This window comes from Danio rerio, chromosome 17 (assembly GCF_049306965.1).
Source record: "Danio rerio strain Tuebingen ecotype United States chromosome 17, GRCz12tu, whole genome shotgun sequence".
In the NCBI taxonomy this organism is placed as follows: Eukaryota; Metazoa; Chordata; class Actinopteri; order Cypriniformes; family Danionidae; genus Danio; species Danio rerio.
This window is the reverse complement of record NC_133192.1, coordinates 43820001-43826371: the sequence shown is the minus strand read 5'-3', so window position 1 is coordinate 43826371 and position 6371 is coordinate 43820001. Positions and strand designations below refer to the sequence as shown.

The window sequence follows — 6371 nt, the reverse complement described above, 5'->3', positions numbered from 1 at the left end:
GCGTCCATACTCTAACCGCTTATATTGCCCACAGTGCGTTGCATGTTGGACGTGAATTCGATTAGAACTACAAACGCATGTGAAAAGTGTAAATAAACTACAAACATGATGGACGCACGAGACCAACCGTCAAGTAGAGAGGCTTCCGTAAAGATGTTTGAATGACTGTAAGTCAATATCTAGCTAACTGGAATCGCATTATCTGTGTTATATTTCATCTGCAACAACAATACTGAACTTATATAAAGACGCGTTTGAACATTAACGTCTGAATGCAGAATTACCCAAAGACCTGAAGAGATTTCTCTGCATGAAAGACCCATGAATGGGAGATTAACCTGCTGCTGCATCTCCAATAAGGTAGGAAATTAAATAAAACAGAAATGTGGATGCGTGTGTGGATGATTGACAGGGCTCATAACTAAGCAACACAAAGATCTGTTAAAGAGAAAGTAGTATGTCCCAAAAGCTTGCATACTCTTCTTTTGCACACTCAAAAGTATAAACTTTTCCTTCACAAAAAAGTACATACTTTTAGGGGGTAGTATAAGTATGCAAATTGGGACGCCACACATGTGTTTTTTGGACTTGTGGGGGAAACCCACGCCAACACAGGGAGAACATGCAAACTCCACACAGAAATGCCAACTGACCCAGCTGGGGCTCGAACCAGCAACCTTCTAGCTGTGAGGCGATTGTGCTACCTACTGCACCACCGTAGCGCAAAAAATATGCTGGACAAGTTGGCGGTTCATTCCGCTGTGGTGACCCCTGATTAATAAGGGGGCTATGCCGAAAAGAAAAAGAATGAATGAACAATAAGTTTAGATCTCTAAACAGTTAGCTTATTGTTCACTTCAGAGTGGCATTTCTTATTGATTTAAGCAGATACTTTGGCACATGTGTGCAAACAGTAAGGACAAATGTGTCTAGTTTGGTCAAATACTAATTGGAGATGGCTTGTTCAGTCAATTCTCATTTAAACTGTCAAACTCTTCACAACTTCTCAGATACAGTTGTATACGCACTTGTTTACACCATAAATATCTGATATTGGCATTGTTTGTAATGTCTGCTAAATTGGTAAATGACCTGTAGTTGCAATACAATTTGAGTTATCTATTTATTAATCAAATTTGGTAGCATTTTTCAAGACACTTCTACACAGCTTAAAGTGACATTTTAAGGCTATGTTAATTAGGTTAACTAGGCAGGTTAGGGTAATTAGGCAAGTTATTGTTTAACCATGTTTTGTTTCTGTAGACTATCAAAAAAAAAAAAAAAAAAAAACAATAGCTTAAAATATAGCTTAAATAATTTTGACCCTAAAATGGTTTTCAAAAAAATTTAAAAAGCTTTTATTCTAGCTGAAATAAAACAAATAAAAGTTTCTCCAGAAGAAAAAAAATATAATCAGACATACTGTGAAAATATTTAATCATTGACTTCCATCATAGGAAAAACAAATACTACAAAAGTCGATGGATATAGGTTTCCAACATTTTTCAAAATTTCTTCTTTTTGTGTTCTAAAGAAGAAATAAACTCAAAGAATTTCGAAACAAGTTAAAGGAAAATATATGATGATTTAATTAGTATTTTTGGGTGAACTATCCCTTAAAGCCGGCAGCTAGCTCTCTGCAACCCTCACATGGTTGCCCACTGAGACTAAGTAGGGCTGTGCATGTTCAGTACCTGGATGGTGAACCATATTGCTGTCGGACGTGGTGTTAGTAAGACCAGCAGGGCGTGCTCAATCTGTGGGTGCTAATGCCCCTGTATATTGATGGGGACTCTACTGCTCAGTGAACACCTTCTTTCAGATGAGAAATTTAACCAAAGTCCTGATTCTTTGTGGTTATTAAAAATCCCAGTATGTCATTTTTATTTATTTTTTTTTTTTTAATATAGGTGTTTAGTATTTTGGCCAAATTTGGCCAAATTTGCCCACTGGCCTCATAACATCCTCATATCACAATTTGCTTCATCACTGTCTTGTCATCACTGGTGTGTGGTCTGGCACACTAATAAATTAATTATGGCTTTAGTTGGTCCAAAGAATGTAACTTCGTTTAAATTAAACAATTTACATGTGTTTGTGAATTAAATCCAAAAGATTGTATTTGAAAAAGATTTTTTATTTACATTTTTTTTTTAGGACAACAGCATCTCCAGCAGAAAAGATATCCAAAAATGCCATTTTAAATTGTAAAAAAAAAAAAAAAAATATATATATATATATATATATATATATATATATATATATATATATATATATATATATATATATATATATATATATATATATATATATATATATATATCTATGAAACAAAGGTCAATAATTCATTTGTTTACTGCTCCAAAATATTTTAAATGTTTTGCAAGTTAAAATAAATTCTGTACAAAGGAGTAAAAAGGTTTTGTTTTTTATCCAGACATTCAAAAAGAATATATTTAAGAGCAGTAATCATAATACCATGATACCGTGATATTTATTTTCAAGGTTATCATACTGTCAGAATCTTTTACTGGCCCATGCCTACTCTCAGCTTGTTTAGATTGGCGCCATAATAAGGGAATCAAAAGATGAAGATTACATTACAAATTGAAATCTGCTTTTTCAGTATAAAGAATATATTATTTTATAAATCATTTAAAGGCAGACTTATTTTTTATGGGGTTTTTATTGCAACATGTGAAAAGTTTTATTTTGAATAGTGTGTTTTTAGTATGTTTTTGCAAGCATTCATTCATTCATTCATTCATTTTATTTTCAGCTTAGTCCCTTTTATTTATCCAGGGTCACCACAGCGAAATGAACCGCCGACTTATTCAGCATGTTTTTACGCACATTTTACCCTTCCAGCCGCAACTCATCTGCGGGAAACATCCACACACACTCATACACTACAGACAATTTAAGCTACCCAATTTACCTGTACCGCATGTCTTTGGACTGTGGGGGAAACCGGAGCACCTGGAGGAAACCCTCACGAACGCAGTGAGTACATGCAAACTCCACACAGAAACGGCAACTGACCCAGCCGAGGCTTGAACCAGCGACCTTCTTGCTGTGAGGCGACAGCACTACCTACTGTGCCACTGCGTTGCCTTGTATTACTATTATTTTAATCGTGTTAATATTTTAACTTATTGTAATAAGTAAAGATACAGACAAAAGACAGGATTGGATTTTGATAATAATTTTATTGCTGGAAAATTTTGAAACTTTAAAAATGTTTATTGTAAAATATTGTGAAAATACTATTGAATAAACTCAATGAAACAGATGCAGTTTTTTTATTTTTTATTTGGTTAAACATAACAATATACATTTTGGAATAATTGAACTCACATAACTGCATAGATTAAAGCTAAGTTATGAATGTTACGTTGATTGAACTAAACAACATTACATTACCATTATGTAACTAACTTATATGTAACTAACTTAAGTTCATTAAAATAAATATTCTTTAAAGTAACTTAACTCGGTTACCTGAAACCAGTGGACACAAAAAAGTAAATTAACATCAACATATAATTTTTTTTAATGCACAATATGGCTGCCTTCGCGTCATTCAGGTGGATGCTGCACACTTTTGGGGATGAGGAGATTTTCGTCCCCCAAAAATATGTAAAGTGCTTTAAGTGTCCAGAAAAACAATATATAAATGTACAAAAATAGTATTCATTTTTAAAGGATCTTTAAATTTAAACAACAGGAGTGCTTTAGTGATATTTTCCCTGTGGTGATATTTCTGCTTTTGAGCCTTGAAAAATCCTTGGCCACTTGAGCAATTTATTTGGCGTTACTGCCAGACTACATTATTGGCGTTGAGTGTTATTCCATGAGATTATTCTGCATTCAGATACAATATCTTCAATGAAAACAACTGAGCTGTTTCTTATGGCAACTATTTCTATGACCACAAAATGATGTGATATTTTGATAAATGTGAACAGTCTCTTCTTTTTCACTTTCCATTAATGCAAAATGGCAATCCTCAGGGAAAGCACTGATCTGCTGTAGGTTAAATCTGCTGTAAGGACACATTTTTGTCACATCACATATGCACACTTCAGTAAACTGACAGTAGGCTTGTTAAGCTTGTATGCCATTTTATATGCATGGTGAAGTCTGTATAAGGGGCAGAAATCTAGCTGTGATGATTAGTTCACGCTTAAGCCATTTTCTCCAATAAAGGCAAATGGTTAACATGTTTACATGACCATTTGCATTATCATCATAATAAGCACTACCGAGTAAAGAACATGCATTTAAAGGCTGTCACTGAAAGCAAAACAAACAATTTTAATTTTTTAAGTGCATCCAGACTAAGCAAAACTATTTCAGTTAAAGTGGAGGAAATAATGTTTAAAAGCAGAACGTTTTTTGACTGTTAGAGATAAAAATGTGTTCTCATGCAGAAAAAAAAGTACAACAGTGAAAAAGATGTCTTTAGAGGGTAAAATAAACAGTAGTTTCCTGTTGACACTTGGCAATACTTAAATTATTTTTAGTTATTTTATAATTATTATTTTCCCATGATGACTGACAATAATTTAAATCATAAATAGGACATTCATGGAACACTTTAGTTTAAGTATCAATTTTCTCTATTACTTCATGGCTTGTTATTACCCAAGATACTGTTTATTAGTACTGTACTTATAAAGTATGACTTTAATATCACATCCCTAATTCTACGCATTACCTGCTACCTTAGCTAAAAATAAGCAACTGATTAGTAATTTATTAAGCTAATGGCCTTAGTTAACACCACGACTGGTAAAAAAAGCATACTGTAAATATATAGAAAGGCCTGAAAACAGTAACTTTTCATTATTTGGGTGAACTACCCTTTAAAAGCAGTAAAATAAACATACAAATATATATAAATAATATAAAATAAATGTGGTCAATATTACAATATATTGTGATAGTATTGGGGGTTTACGTTTTCAATTTAATTTGATTTCTAAATAATATTAAATATATATGTGTACTAAAATATATGAACACTTAGTGTTTCACTTAGTGAAATATGTTTTTAATTCATTGTAACTTATTAAGCTAATTTAATCATGTTGTAGCTTAATTTTAATAAGCTATACAACCAGTTTTAGGTGAATTTAACATATATATTATATATAAGTTCAATTGACATATTAGGTTAATTTGATTCAGCTTAAAAATTTAGGGCAACCAAGATTTTTTTTTTTTTATAACACACACACACACACACACACACACACACACACACACACACATATATATATATATATATATATATATATATATATATATATATATATATATATATATATATATWTTTTTTTTTTTTTTTTTTTTTTTTTGGGGGGGGGGGGTGAATTACCCTTTGACTTTGGCATAGGCATTAACATAAACATATGTATCTATTTAGAATATATACTACAAATATATACAATCAGTGACATGAAAAATTATTACCTCAACATGCATAAAACATATTTCTATATATTTGTCTGTCTGTGTGTCTGTCTGTCTATATATCGATCCATCTATCTATTTATCTATCCCAAGGTGTAAAAGACATGGCAAGCGTTCTCTATTGTTAAGTAAGTTAATTGGGACAAATCTGCTCAAACTCTCAAAGACTAATCATCTAGGTTAAGTAAGGGCAAAGATAATCCGCATGCTCGCAGTCCAAGTTGATCCGACACAATCGGACAACCCACGTCTAATCGCACTCAACCCCGCATCGGCCATTACCCGCAAAGTCTAGTTATGGAGGTTTAATGAACGCACAGCTAATGCGTAAATCCGGACGCCTTGGCATGCGCCATATGCGCCTGACCGTACATTACAGCAATCCTGATAAGCTTAACGGAGTTGTTCCTGCGACGCATCATGTCCGTTCTGACTGGTTTGTGCAATTTATCCATCTGCACATCCACGGAGTGCCCCTGATCACCGTCTACGTACGCTTGGTACCTTTCCGTTTCAACTGCTCTGCGCTCCTCGCAACATATTGTTTTGAAAACTAGGATCGCCGTTTTCCTCGGGGTGTATCTGGATATCCCTTTAGTTTGCCAACGGAATAGTCAACGCGTTTATGGATTCACGACAAAACAATGGAGAAACAGGCATCAACTGAAACAAGGGAATAAACGGGGGACGCTCGGAGAGAGGAATAACCAGTTTAACAAGAAATCTGGGGTAACTGCCCGATCTGGAGGTGCGTGTGGTCGTTTTCAGCTCATTTTGGTGGAAACTACACAGGGATGGTGTTCTAGGACTCGGAATTTCAGTGTGCAAAAGAATGCACCCGGCTTTGGTTTGCCACTTTTCTTTTAAATCAAATAAGATGCGCTGAAAGAGCG

The 6371-nt window shown here is 33.9% G+C and overlaps 1 protein-coding gene across 6 annotated transcripts in view; it reads left to right on the top strand.

Moving 5' to 3' along the window:
• Positions 1 to 5848: 5848 nt before the first annotated feature.
• The window catches only part of LOC797812 (leucine-rich repeat and fibronectin type-III domain-containing protein 2), a 299809-nt gene continuing 299286 nt past the window's right edge, over positions 5849 to 6371 (top strand). For all 6 annotated transcript variants that reach the window (XR_012393078.1, XR_012393080.1, XR_012393082.1 and 3 more), the window contains exon 1: positions 5849 to 6371. This exon is cut by the window's right edge and continues 70 nt beyond it. The gene's annotated coding sequence lies outside the window, so the exon portion shown is untranslated.